This window comes from Mya arenaria, chromosome 14, assembly GCF_026914265.1.
Source record: "Mya arenaria isolate MELC-2E11 chromosome 14, ASM2691426v1".
NCBI lineage: Eukaryota > Metazoa > Mollusca > Bivalvia > Myida > Myidae > Mya > Mya arenaria.
The window spans coordinates 25,264,279-25,290,950 of NC_069135.1; the positions used below are offsets into that span (position 1 = coordinate 25,264,279).

At 34.2% G+C, this 26,672-nt stretch overlaps 2 long non-coding RNA genes across 2 annotated transcripts; one reads left to right on the top strand and one right to left on the bottom strand.

The window, feature by feature from the left end:
- Window positions 1-9,417: 9,417 nt before the first annotated feature.
- On the top strand, window positions 9,418-10,958 carry LOC128217876 (uncharacterized). The gene is made up of 3 exons (XR_008258278.1): window positions 9,418-9,466; window positions 9,748-9,814; window positions 10,451-10,958. It is a non-coding gene; the product is annotated as an uncharacterized LOC128217876 (long non-coding RNA).
- Window positions 10,959-19,864: 8,906 nt separating this feature from the next.
- LOC128217877 (uncharacterized) lies at window positions 19,865-26,601 on the bottom strand. Its single transcript, XR_008258279.1, has 4 exons — window positions 26,533-26,601; window positions 21,774-21,976; window positions 20,768-20,974; window positions 19,865-20,289 (listed from the first exon to the last, which is right to left on the bottom strand). It is a non-coding gene; the product is annotated as an uncharacterized LOC128217877 (long non-coding RNA).
- Window positions 26,602-26,672: the final 71 nt, after the last annotated feature.

Consider the following 26,672-nt stretch of genomic DNA (forward strand, 5'->3'; position numbering starts at 1 on the left):
AAAAACAAACTAGAAAACAAATTTTAAAGATATTAGTTTTTTTCATGGTATGATGCCACAGCACCATGCAGATTTGTTTTCACTTTTATATCAAAGAAAGTAACTCGAGCACAAATTTTGTAGATATGTGGACTCTGTTGATAGAAGTTCTGGGAGGCATTTTAGGCTTGAAAGAGCATCATTTTAAAGTTATATTTTTAATATGTCCCTTGAATCTTGGGTATAGTTTGTATTGTATTTGCATTTTAAAGACATTGGCTTCAACAGACCCTAATGAAATGAAGGAATGTAATTGCTTACTGAAACTGTTATAAGCGACGTCATAAATTGAAGCAATTTTAACATAACAAATATGCATTTAACTAATTTAAAGCGGTTCAAAATTAGGAAATTTGAATTAAGAATCTTGTAGGCCATTGGATACATGATTAAGTAGGGCCAATATATTTGTGCTTATTATAATCACATTTATCCTTCTTCATCTACCTTAAAGAGTGTTCATCATTTGTATGAAATCATTTGATCACGTTTCATTTGAAAGAACTTTGCGGTAGTGTTTGCTTGCTTCAGTTACGTCACCGACAGTTTTGCAGCGCTTTCAGCGCTTTGATTATTAACGGGGGCATATGTATAAGAGATCGTCACAGTGTATTAAAGAGGGGGTATGTATAAGAGATCGCCACAGGGTATTAAAGAGGGGGGGTATGTATAAGAGATCGCCATAGGGTACTAAAGAGGGGGGGGGGGGGTATGTATAAGAGATCGCCACAGTGTCGGAAAGATGGGAACATGTATAATAGATAAAAGATCGCCACAGTGTCTTAAACAGGGGAACATGCATAAAAGATCGCCACAGTGTATGCAACAAGGGAACATGCATAAAGGATCGCCACAGTGTATGAAATAGTGGAACATGCATAAGAGATCGCCACAGTGTATGCAACAGGGGAACATGCATAAAAGATCGCCACAGTTTGTGCAACAGCGGAACATGCATAAGAGATCGCCACAGTGTTTGCAACAGGGGAACATGCATAAGAGATCGTCACAGTGTATGCACAGGGGGACATGCAGAAGAGATCGACACAATGTCTGAAAATGTTTCATGTTTTAAATTTCGATATAGCGTCTGAAAAAGGTGTCATGTGAAAAGATCGTCACAGTGTATGAAATGATTCATAGTAGTGCGTTTTGTGGATCTTACTAAAAATCCATCTAACATCACATATTTTCACCCATGTCTTTATTAAGCAAAACCCAGGGCGTATCTCTACAATGTTTATAAAAGAAATAACACTCTCATACACTGCTCACTATATTTCGTATAAAAGCAAAGCCTCTCCTACGGTATCCCTTCATTTCGTTTAAACGGAAAGCCTTACATATATCACTTCATTTTTTATAAAAATACAAAAAAAAACTCTTTCATTTCTTATAAAAACAACAAAAACTCCAACTTATTCCTACATTAAGTTTAAAATAAAACATTCACACTAAGCCTACCAATTTTCCCTATACTTCTTATATACAAAGAATCACAATCAAGAAACATGGAACAACAGCACAAAACTCCTCAAACAACACAGTGCATAACTTTTTTTATAAATGAACTAGGCATGTTAATCAAGGATTGATTGAGGTACCGCCTTGGAACGACCAGTTAAATGTAAATTTACTGGGGTTTTAAACCAGTTTGTATGCACAACCGAATTCTTATCACAACAATCAATCCCTACTTTAAAAGGACAAAACCTTACTCTTATTCCTACATTTCGTATGAAAGTAAAGCCTCACAAGAAACTCTTCATTTTTATAGAAGTAAAGCCTCACACGTATCACTTTATTTCGTAGTAAGGCCAAGCCTCACACGTATTCCTTTATTACGTAGTAAGGCAAAGCCTCACACGTATCCCTTTATTTCGTAGTAAGGCAAAGCCTCACACGTATCCCTTTATTCCGTAGTAAGGCAAAGCCTCACACGTATCACTTTATTTCGTAGTAAGGCAAAGCCTTACAAGTATCACTTTATTTCCGTAGTAAGACAAAGCCTCACACGTATCCCTTTATTTCTGTAGTAAGGCAAAACCTCACACGTATCCCTTTATTTCGTAGTAAGGCAAAACCTCACACGTACCCCTTTATTTCGTAGTAAGGAAAAGCCTCCCATGTATCAATTTATTTCCGTAGTAAGGCAAAGCCTCACACGTACTCCTTTATTTCGTAGTAAGGCAAAGCCTCACACGTATCCCTTTATTTCCGCAGTAAGGCAAAGCCTCACACGTATCCCTTTATTTCCGTAGTAAGGCAAAGCCTCACACGTATCCCTTTATTTCCGTAGTGAGGCAAAACCTCACACGTATCCCTTTATTTCCGTAGTAAGGAAAAAACCTCACACGTATCCCTTTATTTCTGTAATAAGGCAAAACCTCACACGTACACCTTTATTTCGTAGTAAGGCAAAGCCTCACACGTATCCCTTTATTTCCGTAGTAAGGCAAAGCCTCACACGTATCCCTTTATTTCCGTAGTAAGGCAAAACCTCACACGTATCCCTTTATTTCGTAGTAAGGCAAAACCTCACACGTACCCCTTTATTTCGTAGTAAGAAAAAGCCTCACAGGCATCCCTTTATTTCCGTAGTAAGGCAAAGCCTCACACGTATGCCTTTATTTCCGTAGTAAGGCAAAACCTCACACGTATCCCTTTGTTTTCGTAGTAAGGCAAAACCTCACATGTATCGCTTTATTTCATAGTAAGGCAAAACCTCATCCTCTGAAATTATACCAACTTATACGGGGTCCCCATGCATTTTCGGCTTGTTTGCACATACAATTTGCATGGTCAACAGTAATATTATTGGATAATTTGACCAATTAGTAAGTATTTTAGTAGTATAAAATTTGGTATTTCGCGGCCATTTTGTTTGGTGGTGCGGTGGTTCTGTCGGTGGTTCCATTGTTTGCGCATGCGCAAGTTTGAAATTGACTCTCGCGGCCATTTTGTTTGGTGGTGCGGTGGTTCTGTCGGTGGTTCCATTGTTTACGCATGCGCAAGTTTGAAATTGACTTTTGCGGCCATCTTTGGCGATTTCGCGCGTTAGCGGTCATATTTGGCGATTTCCCGCTTTTAGCGGTTATGTTTAACCATTGTTTAAAATCCAAGACAAAGGGTCATTGTTTAACTGGGTCTCCATTGATTATCAGTATTAATCTTTTTGCGATTGAAGTTGACAGCCATTGTTTTACCGGCTAATATGAGTTATAATTTGACACCATATGACTCAAACAGGAGAATGTTTGATTCCTTTTGGGATGAGAATGGTAATATGTTACCCTGGAACGATAGTGAAGCTCGTTGTATATATTTGTGGGTTAAGGAGAGTCATCAGAAAATGGTAACTCTTTTAAGACAAACTAACAATTTTCAAACCATAGTTGATCAGTACAATAGCCATCAAGAGATTGAAGAATATCCGGATAGATGTAAATTCATTCACTTTTTAACCGCATATACAGGACTTAAAGACGAGCCCATAGTACGAGAATAATCAACGTCCAAGACATTTTTTTTTTGGATTGTCAATAGTGGTATATAACAAACCGAACAAATTGGATATTGTAAGTCTGTGCTTTAACAGTTGTCTAAAGTGTTTAAAAAATACAAAAAATGGCTCAAGCTCAGATACGTTTTTCTAACGAGTTGCAGACATATTTGAGAGGTTTTGGTTTTGAAAATGTCTCTTGGTCACCAATAAGAAGGGAAATTACATGCACACTTGGTGACAAATTTGTCATAGTTGTGAAAGAGAGACAGCGACGCATTAAAATAATATTTAAAAAGGGTCACCAAAGTTTTCAATTACCATTTGATATTTTTGAAACTCTCTGTGATATGAAGGAAAGTGTTCAGTTATTGGCTTCATTCTTACACGGACAGTCGAAATGACAACTTCAAAACTATTAGAGTTTGAATATAGTTCTCCAAGCATGCTATTCTTTCAAGACAGACTTAAAACGTTCGACATGTGGCCACCTCAAATAGAACCAAACAAGTTCCAGTTATCTTCAGCAGGATTTTATTATACTGGCAGAAATGACACAGTAGAGTGTTTTTCTTGCGGTTTGCGATTACATCAGTGGCAGAAAGGAGACGAGTCGTTGTTAGAACATAAAACACATTCTCCAAGTTGTTTATTTTTGAACATAATTGGACATCATAAAAACGACATTTCATGGCAGCATAAGGACACCCGATCTTCGTCCTCCAATGACTCATCCCGAGCACCATGGACGTGGACCGAACCTCTGGCGGGTTTTCAATATGGCGATATCCCCGGATGATCTGAAAATTCAAATTTGAATTTTTCCGTTACCATATGTAACTATAAAAGACATACAACACAGCACAAACATTCAGTGTTTCATCGACATTTGGTGTGATCATATCGCAGCAGAAAAACTTAACATGGATTGCAGTGAACTATCTCAAGATATTTATGAAAATGAACATTGTGACTCCAAAACGAATGTTATGGACACTACAGAGATTTATACTCCAGTTTCTACAAGTGTCGCGCTAATGAATTCATACTTTGACTTTGTATATGCGAAGGCACTGTGTGAGGTTATGGGTATGGTGACTAGACAACTTTGCTATGGTTGCCAGATGGATCTCCCATCTCAAAAAGATCACGATTGTATCATGGATACAGACCCTGATGATGATGAGTATAAAATAGAACGTTACTTTAGTGACATGCTAAACGTAGTTAATGAAAAAAATATACTACAAAGTTGGGAAGAAATTGTGCGCATTTCAAACATTTCCTCTGAAATGATTGATTTACACAAACATTTGCTAGAGAGCAATGACTATCTGCAGATAATGAAAACCGAGCCGTGTTGTGAAAAAAATGAAAAGAATGGTGTCGACAATCAATCGCATTGAAGATCGACTGTTTCGTCCATCACGTTGAGCAAAAGAATATTTACAACACAACAAAATGGACATATTATGCAATGTTGTATGTGTTTTACTGCATTTTTCTTCAAAAAAAGAATTCATGAGAAATTAAGAACTCTGGCATTGTGTGGCGTAAAATGATTTGTTATATTTATTACTTCACGAATTTCCTTTTTGCATGTTTCAAATAAATATTTAATTCACTTTATGTACATGTATGTCATTGTATGTATATGCTTGTATGATCATATGCTGACTTATTTTATACATGTTTAGTTTCAAATAAATGTATTTATATCTTTACATGTTTTCATTTCCTTGCTTTAGTTTAATTAACAACCCATGTGTCCCATAATATAAACTACTAACAACGATGATCATGTTTAATCATGGATAAAACGCAGAAGGAACATATCCTATCACAATATTATTTCGATTCTAAAAACGCAGGCAGCTTTTTGGGTGCAAAAAAAGTTACACAGGATATTAAACCAAAACTATCCAAGAGTATTTACTACTTATTTCATACAGAAATGGCTCAACAATCAAGATTCGTATGCCATTCAACGTCAGGCGAGACATACATATAAAAGACCACGTGTTGAAGTGGCGGGTATGAACGATCAGGGTGATATGGATTTAATGGCAGTTGATAACATTGCTAAATACAATGATGGAGTTAAATACCTACTCATTGTTATAGATATATTTTCACGTTTTCTATCCGTTCGACCCTTAGTTAATAAAAAATCTAACACGGTATTGTTAGCAATCAAGGATATTCTCAGTGTTCATAAGTTTAAAAAGTTAAGAACGGACCGAGGTTCTGAATTTATCAATCGTGAATTAAAAGCGTTTATGCAAAAGAAGAGAGTTTACTTGTTTAATACACAAAGCACCGCTAAAGCAAACTATGCAGAGCGAGTCATTCGTACCCTTCGTGGTATGATATTTAGAATGTTAAGATATCAGCGAAATTATAGATATATAGATCACCTTCAAGATATTGTAAATAGTTACAATAATTCCCCTCATCGGAGTTTGGATGGATTAGCACCAAGTGATGTTACAAAGAAAAACGAGACACAACTTTGGAGTAAAATGTATCTAAAACCTAAAAAAATCCCCAAAACGCCTCCTCGCTTTAAATATAAAATTGGTGATTTGGTTAGATTAAGTTACACGAAACATCCCTTTAGAAGAGCTTATCAACAACAATATACTACAGAAGTTTTTAAAATAAAGAGCAAGATTTTCAAACAAGGTTTTCCATTGTATAAGATCATAGACTTGAATAAAGAACCAATATCAGGTTATGTGAATCAAAATGAAATAATTCCTGTTGATAAAGATGCAGACAGTCTTTGGTATGTTGATAAAGTTTTAAAAAAGAGAAAAGTCAAAGGGAAATTAGAGTATTTTGTTCGATGGGAAGGATTTCCAAAATCATTTGATAGCTGGATTGATGCAGATCAAGTTCAAGAACAATAATAATGGAACGTTATGTGTTTGTGAGAGACAATGAGAGCAATGAATTAAAAGGTTTTACTATTTATATTGCTATTCTTGATAATTATATATTGTGCATCCTAACAATATTTCATTTTTTCAAATATTGGTTGTATAATTTGTGTACAATTTGTAGCTACTTTTTGGATTCAATTGCGTTTTTAAAGACAATTACAGTGTGTTGCGCAAATGTTTAATTGATAAAGGGTTGAATATGCATAATTTCAAACTCTGTACTCGCGGCCTTGAGTGCTGAGCTAATGTTTATTTGCATTTTGTGACTAGTGAGTATGATTATATTATACTTCATGTACATCAATGTGAATTCTTCAGCTTGTAAATACACTGAATGCAAATCAAACCATTCATCCTCATTGACATACTACCCTTCCTTGGTTGAGGCTTTTGGAACCAAACACCTTAATACCGTCGACATTCACTTCAAAGCCTGGCCTAAATTTCTAGAAACTTCTAAGTCCCTTATAACAGGATTAAGCTAATTTCATTAGTAGGGTAAAAAGGGGACTCTCGCGGCCATTTTGTTTGGTGGTGCGGTGGTTCTGTCGGTGGTTCCATTGTTTGCGCATGCGCAAGTTTGAAATTGACTCTCGCGGCCATCTTTGGCGGTTTCCCGCGTTAGCGGCCATATTTAACCATTGTTTGAAATCCAAGACAAAGGGTCATTGTTTAACTGGGTCTCCATTGATTAACAGTATTCATTTCAATAGAAGGGATATAAACAATAGCATTGTCACACTAACCACATCAGTGTATTGTATGTCAAAGGACAACTCATCCAACGTTTCTAACATAGGGTCATCGACCTAGGATCTATTTAATGGTATTGTTTTCCCTCATCAGACGATGGACTTATCATAACCTCCACCATCTTTATATGTGATCAAACGGATTCTTTTATATGTAAGATCACAGGTCATTGACAAACAAAAGTTCATCAGAACCCAGCCATCGCGTGATTGAAAGTGATTTCAAGAAATTGAATGACTAAAACCTGACCGTTTAGTGTCAATTCGTACAACAACACCATATCTAATAGCCACCCAATTACTCTCCGACGTACCCATTGTAATAACTTAAAAGTGAAGACAGTTAAATGAGCTGCTGATGGCTCAAAAGACGAGATTGTCGTTATCATATATCTAGTTTATCATTCAGGGTGACTAAAGCTCTTCCACTGTGGTGAGCTATCACAATAAATCACTTATTAAACCATTGTCAAATGCCAGCGCTCGATTCACTGGACTCTGTTTATCATTATGGACACCTCCGTTGAACCTTACAATGACATGAAAGTTTTTCAAACAACTTACTAAATAATCTTTTATTTTGACCACCAAAAGTAGGTTTTGAAGATATAACAGTTTTGTCCTCTCTTAGCTTCTTTTGAGTTTCACTATTTTTATTAAATCGGTAAAGGATTCACACAATTTCTTTATCAAATAACCTCATACCTTAAAGGTATGATGTATCGTTTACATTTCATTAAATCAACCCTACAGAAATGTTAAGATGTGTTCGATCTTATTGTAATGAAAACGTGAATGTTTTTTATTATTTATTTTTGTGTATAACTATTTCATTCCATTAATACAATATTTTAAAATTTAACAAGACCAAATTGAGATTTATAAGTTGAGGACATGTCTGACGAGCTATTTTATACCATTCCGGTATGTTGTATCAATAAATAAAATATCAGATAAGATTTTAATATTTATTTTCTTATAAATACAATACAATGCAAATACAAATAAAGTTGATTATAATTGAATTCAAACAATTTGTTTAACAAAGATCATACATTTTTATTTATTTTTTTATTTATTTTAGGTTACATTTTAACAGTAGAGCAGTAGATAACATCACATGAAATTACATGAAATTAGATGTAATTTGGTATAAAACATAGAAATAATATCTCTTGTATCTTATAATGTCCATAAGCATATGATTTAATTCCATCTTCTAATAAAAATCTTTTGTCATCAAAACTAGATAATCCTACTTTGCTGATTGTTTCCAGATAAATTTTATGGTTATGACTTCTTAATGAATGCATTGTTGAGTGCATTTGAGAATTATTAAATAATACATGTTTATAATCATTAAGAGTCAATGATTTTTTAACAACCGCTTTTGATATCCCTTTTGCTCTTTTCTCGTCTATATCATCACACTTAAATGCATACATTTTCGATCGCAAACCGCAATATTCACTAATACATTTCTCATTTGTTTCACTTTTCATTTTTCCCATTACATTTTTGTTGAAGTCACTATATAAAAAATGATCTTTAGGGAAATCTGAAGTGTCAAACAAATGTGAATAGGCCAACATATCTTGGAAAATGTCCGGTGTTGTACATGATACTAAAAATGAATCTGTGTCCGTTAATTCTAGCTCAACGTTGCTACCATACACATTTTTCAAATGATTATAATAAAAATCGTACATGGTATATTTTGACAAATCAAGGATACTCATTCCAACAAAAATTGGTTTATTTAATTTAATTTTTTTTGTGACTTAATTCAACACCAACAAGGTCTTCAGAAAAAATCCGGTGCATCTTATAAGTGGGTTTGGATGACACCTTCTGTAGTCGTTTTTCTGTATGAACAAGTTCTACGGACCGATGCTTCCGAAGATTTTCCATGGTTTTTCCTGAAATAAACAAAATTTTTGGTAAGTAACTTTTCATCATGTTAATCTTTACTCTGAACTGCTCAATATATGTTTTTATGATGGTATCCGTCGTTATCTTAGATACCTGTGTTTTGGATGAGGGATATGAAAATGGGACCGAAAAATACACTTTTTACTTGCCGGTAGTTAGTTTTGGTCAGTTTTACTTTAGGTTCCTAATTGTACATGAGCACTTGTAAGCGTCTGATTGAAGATGAATGAAATACCATAAAGTGAAACTACGCCTGACAATTATTGAACAGTTGTTTTTGTAGATAAGTATTAGTGGTATGGAAGTGACAATAAATTTATTGTATAAATTACATACGGGCAGATCATACAAAAATGATAACAATGTAATAATTAACACGAACCCCCCAAAAAACAAGAAAAAAACCAACAAAAAACAACAACCTTACCGAAGACCGAGTTGTTCATGAGTTTGAAGAAGTTCTTCTCGAGTTCAGTCTTGGCTTGTTGTCGCATTTTGGTGTTGAACTCAACGTAGGGTTTCATGAAAGCCTCTTGTTTGAACTCTAATACTTTATGTATTTTTTTTTTAATTTTAGACCGAGTTGGAGATACAGTTGCAGGTTGCGATAGTGAAGTACATAATTCTGTTTGTTTTCTAAAGTGGTGAGTAATTTTTCCACCTTTGCTCTGGGTGGAAGTTCCTCACTGTTGTGTAAATGTTTCAACACATGTTGAGCATAAGGAGATAATTTTTCATTACGTTCCGGAGCTAATGGGTAGTCGTTATGACTGTCATGTAAATGTTTTGGATATTCTAGATCTACTTCTAGAATATACCCCTTAGATCCATCCTCTGGTTCAAAAGTATCAATTTCTTCCTTCTGTAAAAACTTAAAGAATGTTACTAACTCGGAAACTCAATAGTAAATGAACTAGTTTGTCAAATGTTTTGGTGGGAAAATATTCCACCAAAATGTGAATTTGGCGGGAAAAAAGTTCGCCAAACATTTGAATTTTAAACATTTGAATTTCAAATACTATAGGGAATCCATTTCAATTTGTTAATTATCTTTGTTTTTCCCCTTTTGTTTTGTTTTGACTTTATTTCTTTGAGATTCTCATTTTTTTTCTTATTTTTTTTAGGTTTTTCAAAAAACTTATTTAAACGTTTCACGACTAGTCTTTTCTGTAAATTTCCGTCATTTTGAATTGATTTTTTCTGTAACTTCCCTCCATTTTGAGTCAACCTTTTCTGTGAATTCTTACCATTTTGTTGTAATACCATGTTATTGTTTTTAGAAGGTTGACTGTTTTGTAAACTTCCATCACATTTAGAGAGTAAGTATTCATACTTTGATTTAGGAATTAACACTAATTCTTGAGCCATGATTCACTGGGTTTAATTAACGCTAAAAACTGTTTGAAATATTTTAACAGAATGGCTTTCCTCCTTTTTTGAGAGAGTCTTTTGGATATTACTTTACGTATGACATGTCTATATCGTTTCAAGTTCTTTTTATCCTTTTCTGGAATGACAAGATTTCCCCTGATAGCATTGTAAATCACCTCTATAAGTGCAGCCAATTGAGATTTTGTTAAGTTTTTTATCAACATTTTTTGTTGTTTTTCATTGGTGTTGATCATAAATTTTAAAAAATGTCTCTCCTTCTGTAGTTTATCTTCCATTTTTCTCCTTTTCAGGTAGAAATACAATGGGGGTTTGATGTGGAAAGATGTCTGTACGAAGTTTATATAACGGGTTAGAATGTGGACTTACATCCACCAGAAGGTAACTATATTTCTTGTTTGTGGCTTTTCTATAGGCATCCATAAAATAATGTGTTTCACCGGGAAACATTTGTTTGGCTAATGCTTGAATTTGTAATTTATCTCTCTGATTGTTAAACAACACATACTAATGACTGTTTAGACTAATAGTTCGAAAATATTTTCCTCCTGTAAATAAATTTTGCACTACGAAAAAGACTGAAAAATTATGGTGATGACTATAAATGGTGAATAAGTTGACAATATCTACACTTTGTGAAGCTTTTTGTGCTAAATCATCAATCACTAATATTTTGAAGTCAGTTTCTCAAAAAAAATAAAATTAAATAAACCAATTTTTGTTGGAATGAGTATCCTTGATTTGTCAAAATATACCATGTACGATTTTTATTATAATCATTTGAAAAATGTGTATGGTAGCAACGTTGAGCTAGAATTAACGGACACAGATTCATTTTTAGTATCATGTACAACACCGGACATTTTCCAAGATATGTTGGCCTATTCACATTTGTTTGACACTTCAGATTTCCCTAAAGATCATTTTTTATATAGTGACTTCAACAAAAATGTAATGGGAAAAATGAAAAGTGAAACAAATGAGAAATGTATTAGTGAATATTGCGGTTTGCGATCGAAAATGTATGCATTTAAGTGTGATGATATAGACGAGAAAAGAGCAAAAGGGATATCAAAAGCGGTTGTTAAAAAATCATTGACTCTTAATGATTATAAACATGTATTATTTAATAATTCTCAAATGCACTCAACAATGCATTCATTAAGAAGTCATAACCATAAAATTTATCTGGAAACAATCAGCAAAGTAGGATTATCTAGTTTTGATGACAAAAGATTTTTATTAGAAGATGGAATTAAATCATATGCTTATGGACATTATAAGATACAAGAGATATTATTTCTATGTTTTATACCAAATTACATCTAATTTCATGTAATTTCATGTGATGTTATCTACTGCTCTACTGTTAAAATGTAACCTAAAATAAATAAAAAAATAAATAAAAATGTATGATCTTTGTTAAACAAATTGTTTGAATTCAATTATAATCAACTTTATTTGTATTTGCATTGTATTGTATTTATAAGAAAATAAATATTAAAATCTTATCTGATATTTTATTTATTGATACAACATACCGGAATGGTATAAAATAGCTCGTCAGACATGTCCTCAACTTATAAATCTCAATTTGGTCTTGTTAAATTTTAAAATATTGTATTAATGGAATGAAATAGTTATACACAAAAATAAATAATAAAAAACATTCACGTTTTCATTACAATAAGATCGAACACATCTTAACATTTCTGTAGGGTTGATTTAATGAAATGTAAACGATACATCATACCTTTAAGGTATGAGGTTATTTGATAAAGAAATTGTGTGAATCCTTTACCGATTTAATAAAAATAGTGAAACTCAAAAGAAGCTAAGAGAGGACAAAACTGTTATATCTTCAAAACCTACTTTTGGTGGTCAAAATAAAAGATTATTTAGTAAGTTGTTTGAAAAACTTTCATGTCATTGTAAGGTTCAACGGAGGTGTCCATAATGATAAACAGAGTCCAGTGAATCGAGCGCTGGCATTTGACAATGGTTTAATAAGTGATTTATTGTGATAGCTCACCACAGTGGAAGAGCTTTAGTCACCCTGAATGATAAACTAGATATATGATAACGACAATCTCGTCTTTTGAGCCATCAGCAGCTCATTTAACTGTCTTCACTTTTAAGTTATTACAATGGGTACGTCGGAGAGTAATTGGGTGGCTATTAGATATGGTGTTGTTGTACGAATTGACACTAAACGGTCAGGTTTTAGTCATTCAATTTCTTGAAATCACTTTCAATCACGCGATGGCTGGGTTCTGATGAACTTTTGTTTGTCAATGACCTGTGATCTTACATATAAAAGAATCCGTTTGATCACATATAAAGATGGTGGAGGTTATGATAAGTCCATCGTCTGATGAGGGAAAACAATACCATTAAATAGATCCTAGGTCGATGACCCTATGTTAGAAACGTTGGATGAGTTGTCCTTTGACATACAATACACTGATGTGGTTAGTGTGACAATGCTATTGTTTATATCCCTTCTATTGAAATGAATACTGTTAATCAATGGAGACCCAGTTAAACAATGACCCTTTGTCTTGGATTTCAAACAATGGTTAAATATGGCCGCTAACGCGGGAAACCGCCAAAGATGGCCGCGAGAGTCAATTTCAAACTTGCGCATGCGCAAACAATGGAACCACCGACAGAACCACCGCACCACCAAACAAAATGGCCGCGAGAGTCCCCTTTTTACCCTACTAATGAAATTAGCTTAATCCTGTTATAAGGGACTTAGAAGTTTCTAGAAATTTAGGCCAGGCTTTGAAGTGAATGTCGACGGTATTAAGGTGTTTGGTTCCAAAAGCCTCAACCAAGGAAGGGTAGTATGTCAATGAGGATGAATGGTTTGATTTGCATTCAGTGTATTTACAAGCTGAAGAATTCACATTGATGTACATGAAGTATAATATAATCATACTCACTAGTCACAAAATGCAAATAAACATTAGCTCAGCACTCAAGGCCGCGAGTACAGAGTTTGAAATTATGCATATTCAACCCTTTATCAATTAAACATTTGCGCAACACACTGTAATTGTCTTTAAAAACGCAATTGAATCCAAAAAGTAGCTACAAATTGTACACAAATTATACAACCAATATTTGAAAAAATGAAATATTGTTAGGATGCACAATATATAATTATCAAGAATAGCAATATAAATAGTAAAACCTTTTAATTCATTGCTCTCATTGTCTCTCACAAACACATAACGTTCCATTATTATTGTTCTTGAACTTGATCTGCATCAATCCAGCTATCAAATGATTTTGGAAATCCTTCCCATCGAACAAAATACTCTAATTTCCCTTTGACTTTTCTCTTTTTTAAAACTTTATCAACATACCAAAGACTGTCTGCATCTTTATCAACAGGAATTATTTCATTTTGATTCACATAACCTGATATTGGTTCTTTATTCAAGTCTATGATCTTATACAATGGAAAACCTTGTTTGAAAATCTTGCTCTTTATTTTAAAAACTTCTGTAGTATATTGTTGTTGATAAGCTCTTCTAAAGGGATGTTTCGTGTAACTTAATCTAACCAAATCACCAATTTTATATTTAAAGCGAGGAGGCGTTTTGGGGATTTTTTTAGGTTTTAGATACATTTTACTCCAAAGTTGTGTCTCGTTTTTCTTTGTAACATCACTTGGTGCTAATCCATCCAAACTCCGATGAGGGGAATTATTGTAACTATTTACAATATCTTGAAGGTGATCTATATATCTATAATTTCGCTGATATCTTAACATTCTAAATATCATACCACGAAGGGTACGAATGACTCGCTCTGCATAGTTTGCTTTAGCGGTGCTTTGTGTATTAAACAAGTAAACTCTCTTCTTTTGCATAAACGCTTTTAATTCACGATTGATAAATTCAGAACCTCGGTCCGTTCTTAACTTTTTAAACTTATGAACACTGAGAATATCCTTGATTGCTAACAATACCGTGTTAGATTTTTTATTAACTAAGGGTCGAACGGATAGAAAACGTGAAAATATATCTATAACAATGAGTAGGTATTTAACTCCATCATTGTATTTAGCAATGTTATCAACTGCCATTAAATCCATATCACCCTGATCGTTCATACCCGCCACTTCAACACGTGGTCTTTTATATGTATGTCTCGCCTGACGTTGAATGGCATACGAATCTTGATTGTTGAGCCATTTCTGTATGAAATAAGTAGTAAATACTCTTGGATAGTTTTGGTTTAATATCCTGTGTAACTTTTTTTGCACCCAAAAAGCTGCCTGCGTTTTTAGAATCGAAATAATATTGTGATAGGATATGTTCCTTCTGCGTTTTATCCATGATTAAACATGATCATCGTTGTTAGTAGTTTATATTATGGGACACATGGGTTGTTAATTAAACTAAAGCAAGGAAATGAAAACATGTAAAGATATAAATACATTTATTTGAAACTAAACATGTATAAAATAAGTCAGCATATGATCATACAAGCATATACATACAATGACATACATGTACATAAAGTGAATTAAATATTTATTTGAAACATGCAAAAAGGAAATTCGTGAAGTAATAAATATAACAAATCATTTTACGCCACACAATGCCAGAGTTCTTAATTTCTCATGAATTCTTTTTTTGAAGAAAAATGCAGTAAAACACATACAACATTGCATAATATGTCCATTTTGTTGTGTTGTAAATATTCTTTTGCTCAACGTGATGGACGAAACAGTCGATCTTCAATGCGATTGATTGTCAACACCATTCTTTTCATTTTTTCACAACACGGCTCGGTTTTCATTATCTGCAGATAGTCATTGCTCTCTAGACAACTAGAAAAATGTCTTGGACGTTGATTATTCTCGTACTATGGGCTCGTCTTTAAGTCCTGTATATGCGGTTAAAAAGGGAATGAATTTACATCTATCCGGATATTCTTCAATCTCTTGATGGCTATTGTACTGATCAACTATGGTTTGAAAATTGTTAGTTTGTCTTAAAAGAGTTACCATTTTCTGATGACTCTCCTTAACCCACAAATATATACAACGAGCTTCACTATCGTTCCAGGGTAACATATTACCATTCTCATCCCAAAAGGAATCAAACATTCTCCTGTTTGAGTCATATGGTGTCAAATTATAACTCATATTAGCCGGTAAAACAATGGCTGTCAACTTCAATCGCAAAAAGATTAATACTGATAATCAATGGAGACCCAGTTAAACAATGACCCTTTGTCTTGGATTTTAAACAATGGTTAAACATAACCGCTAAAAGCGGGAAATCGCCAAATATGACCGCTAACGCGCGAAATCGCCAAAGATGGCCGCAAAAGTCAATTTCAAACTTGCGCATGCGTAAACAATGGAACCACCGACAGAACCACCGCACCACCAAACAAAATGGCCGCGAGAGTCAATTTCAAACTTGCGCATGCGCAAACAATGAAACCACCGACAGAACCACCGCACCACCAAACAAAATGGCCGCGAAATACCAAATTTTATACTACTAAAATACTTACTAATTGGTCAAATTATCCAATAATATTACTGTTGACCATGCAAATTGTATGTGCAAACAAGCCGAAAATGCATGGGGACCCCGTATAAGTTGGTATAATTTCAGAGGATGAGGTTTTGCCTTACTATGAAATAAAGCGATACATGTGAGGTTTTGCCTTACTACGAAAATAAAGGGATACGTGTGAGGTTTTGCCTTACTACGGAAATAAAGGCATACGTGTGAGGCTTTGCCTTACTACGGAAATAAAGGGATGCCTGTGAGGCTTTTTCTTATTACGAAATAAAGGGGTACGTGTGAGGTTTTGCCTTACTACGAAATAAAGGGATACGTGTGAGGTTTTGCCTTACTACGGAAATAAAGGGATACGTGTGAGGCTTTGCCTTACTACGGAAATAAAGGGATACGTGTGAGGCTTTGCCTTACTACGAAATAAAGGTGTACGTGTGAGGTTTTGCCTTATTACAGAAATAAAGGGATACGTGTGAGGTTTTTTCCTTACTACGGAAATAAAGGGATACGTGTGAGGTTTTGCCTCACTACGGAAATAAAGGGATACGTGTGAGGCTTTGCCTTACTACGGAAATAAAGGGATACGTGTGAGGCTTTGCCTTACTGCGGAAATAAAGGGATACGTGTGAGGCTTGGCCTTACTACGAAATAAAGGAGTACGTGTGAGGCTTTGCCTTACTACGGAAATAAATTGATACATGGGAGGCTTTTCCTTACTACGAAATAAAGGGGTACGTGTGAGGTTTTGCCTTACTACGAAATAAAGGGATACGTGTGAGGTTTTGCCTTACTACAGAAATAAAGGGATACGTGTGAGGCTTTGTCTTACTACGGAAATAAAGTGATACTTGTAAGGCTTTGCCTTACTACGAAATAAAGTGATACGTGTGAGGCTTTGCCTTACTACGAAATAAAGGGATACGTGTGAGGCTTTGCCTTACTACGTAATAAAGGAATACGTGTGAGGCTTGGCCTTACTACGAAATAAAGTGATACGTGTGAGGCTTTACTTCTATAAAAATGAAGAGTTTCTTGTGAGGCTTTACTTTCATACGAAATGTAGGAATAAGAGTAAGGTTTTGTCCTTTTAAAGTAGGGATTGATTGTTGTGATAAGAATTCGGTTGTGCATACAAACTGGTTTAAAACCCCAGTAAATTTACATTTAACTGGTCGTTCCAAGGCGGTACCTCAATCAATCCTTGATTAACATGCCTAGTTCATTTATAAAAAAAGTTATGCACTGTGTTGTTTGAGGAGTTTTGTGCTGTTGTTCCATGTTTCTTGATTGTGATTCTTTGTATATAAGAAGTATCGGGAAAAATGGTAGGCTTAGTGTGAATGTTTTATTTTAAACTAAATGTAGGAATAAGTTGGAGTTTTTGTTGTTTTTATAAGAAATGAAAGAGTTTTTTTTGTATTTTTATAAAAAATGAAGTGATATATGTAAGGCTTTCCGTTTAAACGAAATGAAGGGATACCGTAGGAGAGGCTTTGCTTTTATACGAAATATAGTGAGCAGTGTATGAGAGTGTTATTTCTTTTATAAACATTGTAGAGATACGCCCTGGGTTTTGCTTAATAAAGACATGGGTGAAAATATGTGATGTTAGATGGATTTTTAGTAAGATCCACAAAACGCACTACTATGAATCATTTCATACACTGTGACGATCTTTTCACATGACACCTTTTTCAGACGCTATATCGAAATTTAAAACATGAAACATTTTCAGACATTGTGTCGATCTCTTCTGCATGTCCCCCTGTGCATACACTGTGACGATCTCTTATGCATGTTCCCCTGTTGCAAACACTGTGGCGATCTCTTATGCATGTTCCGCTGTTGCACAAACTGTGGCGATCTTTTATGCATGTTCCCCTGTTGCATACACTGTGGCGATCTCTTATGCATGTTCCACTATTTCATACACTGTGGCGATCCTTTATGCATGTTCCCTTGTTGCATACACTGTGGCGATCTTTTATGCATGTTCCCCTGTTTAAGACACTGTGGCGATCTTTTATCTATTATACATGTTCCCATCTTTCCGACACTGTGGCGATCTCTTATACATACCCCCCCCCTCTTTAGTACCCTATGGCGATCTCTTATACATACCCCCCCTCTTTAATACCCTGTGGCGATCTCTTATACATACCCCCTCTTTAATACACTGTGACGATCTCTTATACATATGCCCCCGTTAATAATCAAAGCGCTGAAAGCGCTGCAAAACTGTCGGTGACGTAACTGAAGCAAGCAAACACTACCGCAAAGTTCTTTCAAATGAAACGTGATCAAATGATTTCATACAAATGATGAACACTCTTTAAGGTAGATGAAGAAGGATAAATGTGATTATAATAAGCACAAATATATTGGCCCTACTTAATCATGTATCCAATGGCCTACAAGATTCTTAATTCAAATTTCCTAATTTTGAACCGCTTTAAATTAGTTAAATGCATATTTGTTATGTTAAAATTGCTTCAATTTATGACGTCGCTTATAACAGTTTCAGTAAGCAATTACATTCCTTCATTTCATTAGGGTCTGTTGAAGCCAATGTCTTTAAAATGCAAATACAATACAAACTATACCCAAGATTCAAGGGACATATTAAAAATATAACTTTAAAATGATGCTCTTTCAAGCCTAAAATGCCTCCCAGAACTTCTATCAACAGAGTCCACATATCTACAAAATTTGTGCTCGAGTTACTTTCTTTGATATAAAAGTGAAAACAAATCTGCATGGTGCTGTGGCATCATACCATGAAAAAAACTAATATCTTTAAAATTTGTTTTCTAGTTTGTTTTTATTATAAAAGTGTTAATAAATCTGCATGGTGCTGAAGAAAAAAAACTAATGTCTTAAATTTCAAACCTGCAGCATTAATTAGCGCCATGTTGTCAAGAATATCTGGACAATTGAATGAAATATGCATGGACCGAAATGACAGCTGGTTTTTCATTGACAAAAGATGCCTTTGAGGCAGTTTTAAGATTATGCTATTCAAAGTATGAGGGTAGTGGGTACAGTTTTCACTCATATTCAGATGATGGCTGATATTTGCTGATAAACATGTATCCTCTTAGCAGCAGGGAATAAGTAAATGACATAGTTTTAATGACCAATATTGGAGATGTGACCTTGACCTCCAAATCCAAAGGGGTCATCTGCTGGTCACCCCAAACCTAAATTTCAAATTTGAAGGCCATGGGTGCAGACTTTGTCGAGTTGTCACACAGGCAAGCTTTTTGCGTTCAATGATCTGTGACAAATCAATAGGGCTCACCTACTGGTCAGGCCCAACCCCAAAGTCAAGTTGTTCAAGGGCCATGGGTGCAGGCTTTGTCCAGTCATTATTAGTACAACCTTTCACTGTGACCTTGACTTTTGACCCAATGACCCCTTAAATCAATAGGATCTTCTAATAGTCAGACTTAGCCTCCATGTTGAGTTTGAGGGCAATAGGTGCAGGCATTGTCAACTTATCAGTCAGATGTATGGTTTGACACCTTCCTGTTCAAGGTCACTGTGACCTTTGACCATATTACCCCTAAAATCAAAAGGGGTCATCTACTGGTTAAACCAAACTTTCATGTCAAGTTTGACAATAGGTCTAGGAATTGTAGAGTTATCATCCGGAAAAGCTTTGGTCTACTGTCAGACAGACGGACGTAGCGGCCAACATGTGCAAAGCAATATACTCCTCTTCTTTGAAAGGGGCATAATAAATTGAAATTGATTAAATATTTTTGTTTATTATGTTAATTAACTTACACTACATACAACAAGTACCATTTTGATATTTTCGAATGCTCATTTGGGCATGTACATGGGTTTTGATCTGACTATGAACATGAAACTACATAGTGATGTTCCCTCCTATCAATTCTAAATTTAAATAACCATGAGAAAAAAAAGAATGTTTTCACTGCACCATGAATAAATATGTCAAACAAAATAAATGTCAAGTTATTCAAGATTAATTTAACACTGTTCTTTTGATGATTTCCGTGCATTCCTGACTGCAGGTTTTTCCCATTTTCCCACACAGTTATTTCATATTGGCCTTACAAGATCAGATCTTGAGTTGGGTCTTCATTGCTGGACACTATCTCTTTATCTCCACAGAAAACACACTGGTGCAAGTTTCACTGCAACAACTGCAAAAAAAGTTATATTATATTCTAACTGAACTCTGCATCAATATTCAATTATTTTTTATTGGATTTAGGAAATGTCTTTGTTTTAAAGGGTTCATATAAATTAATGCATTTTTTTCAATTTAATGCATTATCATGCTGGACTCTTTGACATTGATGGTTAAAACAAAGAAGGCATATGATTTGTGTACAGATTAAACATTATTAATTATAAATGTGTTCTTTAATTAATAGACAAGTGGCAACAATTTCCCCAGTTAAAAAAGCTTACATTTGTATATCTGCAGATTAATCATTTGCATTTCTTTTGCTTTGATCATTTAAGTCAAATGAGTTAGACATGATAATGCATTAAAATAAGAAGTATATTTTTGGGTATCAATCTATAGTGTGTGCCTTCAATCTAGAAATAAATTTCTTCTCAACAGATGCTAAATTATAAAAAAATATATAAACCAAGATTTTGATTATGACATACCTGCATAGTTAGTGGTCTCCATAACTGCTCAGAAATGCTCCCTATGACAAACTAAGTGCTGGTGTATGGCTGGGTAATAGTGCTGCTCCAACCAATAGCGCAATTCTTCCTACAGGTGGACCAGCTCCTCAATATGGTTTCTGTCATGGCAGTGATAACAGTATGTAACATGCCCTTTTCTACTTTCCAGAGAATGAATCTTCCAATCTAAATTACAAATTTAAGAACAAATATATACATATGCACATGTAATGTTGTTAAAAACAAACCATTTAGATGGCACAAAACTATAAGATTTTAGGTGAAAATTGAGCCAAATCAAAACATTTAGTCATTTAAAGCTGCACTCTCACAGATTTACTGTTTTTACAACTTTTGTATTTTTTGTCTTGGAATGACCTATTTTTTTGCTAAAATATCTGCAAACCAGTGATATAAGACTACTGACAAAATATTAGTTGCAGACTTCCATATTTCAGGTCGAAAACAAAGGTTTTGTGGCTTAAAGCGTACACAAAAATAGAACATCATCTTTTGACCATATTAAAATAAGAAAACAGCGTTCCAATATTTTCAGTTGTCTTTTTTGACTGAATTAATATAAGAAAGCAGCGATCCACTTTTTCCAGTTGTCTGTTATGTCCAGTGTTCAGAAATTCGCATAAAATAATTCATTACAAGACCAAGAAATAAAAAAAGAGTTGGTAAAACAGACAATCTGTGAGAGTGCAGCTTAAACATATGATATGCATTATCAGCCAAGTGCAGACCTACTCACATCCTGGCTACACAACCAGTACATTCATCAGCTTTACTGATTCGAACCAGGCACATTTATATTGGTAGACTAGCATTTTACCATTCTGTGCTGGCCAGTAATTTTCTCATTTGAATTAGACTTCAAAATGTATATACCTTTGTTCTTTTTTTTGCCAACTCTGTTTCAACTGAACTTCCTAAATGAATGAGAAGTTTCAAAAAATAATTACAATATCTCAGTAAATACCTGCATTTATGTGTTTCTTGTGCAATCTGTCAGCTTTGGTAGGCTCAGGTTTCATTTTGTCCACCTCAATACTTGTAATCTTCTAGTCTGATGTACTGCCATCCAATTTTTAAGTCAGGTCAGGCAGCCATTTCAGCTTTGTTCCAGTTGATTGTATCAGATGATGTTAACAATACTAGCCTTGTATCCAGGCACTTCTCAATCTGAAAGTTTACAAAAGAACATGGCCTGTAATATTTAATAAAAAAATCATAATTGTTTACTCCTGGATGATGGGTTCTAAATTAAACCTTTGAGAAAAGATGCTACTGGTATGTAGCTTGAACCCACGACCATGTGAACACTTGCATGGAGATCAGTCAAACTGAGCTAACCGGGTAACTGATTTTTAGGCAGCTCCCAGCTTGGCTCTACAATTGACAGGTGCATTATACATTATAGAGACAATAAATCAAACACTTGAAGCACTAGTCCAAATAATAGTAACTTAACTGTTCTTTTACAAATTTTGAAATGGCATATCCTTCACATACAATTTTTTTGTACCAAAAGTGGGTAGCTATTCCGATTGGGATTCCGGGTCAGATAATTATATATATCTAAAATATGAGTTATGTACACAAAAAAATAAAAGCTGACGAATTATTATGAGTTTGATGAGTGTTTTTCTTCATTTCATACTGTCAAAACATAATGATATAAACTGTTATACATGAAGATCACCTGCAAGGCTGCGGTGCATAGATTTACATAGATGTAAAATGGTTGTGTTTAAATGCATTAAATGCTTGTTTTGTGAAAAAAATCTTTGCACTTACATGGAAATAACTAAAATACGAATATAAACCTTTAATATCTATTTCAAACATATAATACTTATCTAACTACGATTTCAATATCTTTCAACCCCCACCCTGTTTTGCACAAACCCGATTAGACGTAAGGGATTGGAAGAATCCCATATAACACGTCTATTTTTTTAGACTATTGAAGCATATATGTTCTTTTTTGATGGTTGAGACGTTTCAGGTTAAACAACAATTAAAAATGCGAAATAATTTAAGTGAATAATCAACTCTGAATTGAAAGTAACATGAAGATGTTGTAGTGAAGGATTTGCCATATATATATATATATATATATATATATATATATATATATATATATATATATATATATATATATATATATATACATTTTTTTAATCGTAAAAAGAGTCCGTCAACTTACAAATATTTAGACTAAGAGATGTAGATCAGCTAGATGTACCTTCTAGTCCAAATAAATGTTCGTTGACAGATTTTTTTACAATTTTTGATACAGCGAATCCTTCACATACAAATTGTTTTGTACGAAAAGTGGGTAGTTATTCCGATCGGGATTCCGGGTTAAAGCATTTTGCATCTATAACATATCATAAAAACAAGAAATATTACCAGATAATGTTATTTAATATAAATTCCATAACCAAAAAGTAATATCAAGCAAATAATTATGAGTTTGATGGTTTTTTCTTCATTTCATTCTGTCAAAACATAACAATATATACATGAAGGCACCTGCAAGGCTGCAGTTTACAATTTTACAACAATCGGAACATTTCGGCCATCAATTGTAACAACTCGCCATCTTCGGTAAGCTTCAAGATAGTCAATCCCTGTTGGATATGGCTGAGGTGTTCAGATTGTTCGGCCAAGGCCGAGTTGTTACGATTGTATTATCTCGAAGCTTGTCGGAGGTGGCCGAATTATTACGATTGGGTCAAGTTGTTCCACTTGGCATAATTGTTGTCTGTGTCAGTCAACTTTCCTTTTAATGAAAAGGTAAATAATGTGTTTTAATGCATGAAATAATTGTGATTCGTTGTGCATACAGCATAATGAAATGTTCACACAGTATAAACAAATAAAGCATTAATGGTGAAACTAGTGTACGCTTTTAATTTATATTTATTCATTAACTCTTATGGTCCATGAAGCCCCTTAAAATCTTGTAAAGATAAGAACGCTAACACTGTGCGACTATCGAGTTGTCACAATTTGCACCAAGAGCCTCGGGGTCAATTGTTGTATTGTCACTCTATTTCATGGTTCAGTGCATATTGATGACAAAGTAATGCATCATTCATAAGATACTGACCAATTTCTTAGCTGACCAAAATGACTATATGGTCAGTCCTTAACTTCACGGTTCACTGCATAGTGCTGACCAATGTAACGTATAGGAAAACTTGGTATTGAAAATTTACTGACCAATTTCTTAGCTGACCAATGTAACATATATGGGAACCCGATATTAAAAAGTTACTGACCAAATTCTTAGCTGACCAATGTAGCGTATAAGGAAACCCGATATTGGAAATGGACTATGATACATTGTTAATTTTTGACTAAATATCTAATTGTTATGTAAGCGATATGTCATTGACAAGTACTTTTACCTTTAACCCGATTTATGGCCTGATATATGTTGATAAATGAAAAAGTAATACGAGTTACGGACTTGCATCAGAATAATTATTATCAAATTGATTTTGTTATTATAACATTGAAACTTGCCGTTAACTATTACTCAATGATAGAGAGGAGCTCTTAAATCTTAGCTGACCAATGTAACGTATAGGAAAACTCGATATTGAAAAGTTACTGACCAATTTCTTAGCTGACCAATGTAACTTATAAGGAAACCCGGTATTGAAAAGTTACTGACCAAATTCTTAGCTGACCAATGTAGCGTATAAGGAAACCCGATATTGGAAAGTTACTGACCAAATTCTTAGCTGACCAATGAAACGTATAGGGAAACTCGATATTGAAAAGTTACTGACCAAATTATTAGCTGACCAATTAACATATAAGGGAAATGGACTATGATACATTGTTAAGTTTTTGACTAAATACTTAATAAATTTGTTATGTAATAACATTGAAACTTATAGTTGTCTTTTTAACTTATTTTATATGCGTCTAACTACGACTCAATGATAGAGAGGAGTTCTTAAATCTTAGCTGACCAATGTAACGTATAGGAAAACTCGATATTGAAAAGTTACTGACCAATTGCTTAGCTGACCAATGTAACGTATAAGGAAACCCGATATTGGAAAGTTACTGACCAATTTCTTAGCTGACCAATGTAGCGTATAAGGAAACCCGATATTGGAAAGTTACTGACCGAATTCTTAGCTGACCAATGTAACGTACAGGGAAACCCGGTATTGAAAAGTTACTGACCGAATTCTTAGCTGACCAATGTAACTTATAAGGAAACTCGATATTGAAAAGTTACTGACCAATTTCTTAGCTGACCAATGTAACGTATAAGGAAACCCGATATTGAAAAATTACTGACCAAATTCTTAGCTGACCAATGTAACGTATAGGAAAACACGATATTGGAAAGTTACTGACCAAATTCTTAGCTGACCAATGTAACGTATAGGAAAACTCGATATTGAAAAGTTACTGACCAATTTCTTAGCTGACCAATGTAACGTATAGGAAAACTCGATATTGAAAAGTTACTGACCAATTTCTTAGCTGACCAATGTAACGTATAAGGAAACCCGATATTGAAAAGTTACTGACCAAATTCTTAGCTCACCAATAGAACGTACAGGGAAACTCGATATTGAAAGGTTACTGACCAATTTCTTAGCTGACCAATGTAACGTATAAGGAAACCCGATATTGAAAAGTTACTGACCAAATTCTTAGCTGACCAATGTAGCGTATAAGGAAACCCGATATTGGAAAGTTACTGACCAAATTCTTAGCTGACCAATGAAACGTATAGGGAAACTCGATATTGGAAAGTTACTGACCAAATTCTTAGCTCACCAATGTAACGTATAGGGAAACTCGATATTGAAAAGTTACTGACCAATTTCTTAGCCGACCAATGTAACGTATAGGAAAACTCGATATTGAAAAGTTACAGACCAATTTCTATATATATATATATATATATATATATATATATATATATATATATATATATATATATATATAAATGATAAATGTATCATAGTCCATTTTCCTTATATGTTAAATGGTCAGCTAAGAAATTGGTCAGTCAGTAATATATTTATATATTAGGTGACTTTTATTCAGGCAATTGCGCTTGCACCTATTCACTAGCACACTCATTCATTCAATCAATCACTTACTATCAATAACTCTTTCACTCACACAATCACTGAATCAATCAATCAATCAATCACTACTCACTAGCTCATTCACTCAAAAAAATGGGCTATGGTAAGAGCGCCTCCACGTGGTGTGGCCTGGATGTAGACAGTTTTCTTTCTATCTTTTACTGCAACGAAACGCTCTTGGAATAACAAAAAAGAATATTCGTCAATTCAATAAATTATTTCATATAACATTAAAATATTTAAAACATTGAAAACAAACATAACAAACAGAAAAACTTAAAAAATAAAAATCCTTCTTTGTTTATATGGTCAGCAATTCGTCAGCAAATCTCTTCTATTCCTATATGGTCAGCTAATCGGTCAGCAGTTTAGCACGACCCCATTAAATGCTTGTTTTTTTTTGCAAAGTAGCTTTGCACTTCCATGGTAAAATATGAATATAAATCTTTACTTTATTATCCATTTCAACCATAAAATACTTCACTTAATACAATTTCAATATTTTTCAAACACCCCCGCTTTTTGCACAAAAACCGTTTAGACGTTAGGGATTGGAAGAATCCCGTATAACACGTCTATTATTTCAGACTAATGTACATGTACCTTCGTGTCCGAAATCGATCACTTCCTGGTAGCTCATTTCTGGATTGTCTCCATCTAAATTTAACATTTTTAGACGCATACATTGATGCCATTTTTGCTTCGATTGATGTTAAAGCAATAGCACTAAATACAGGTCGGTT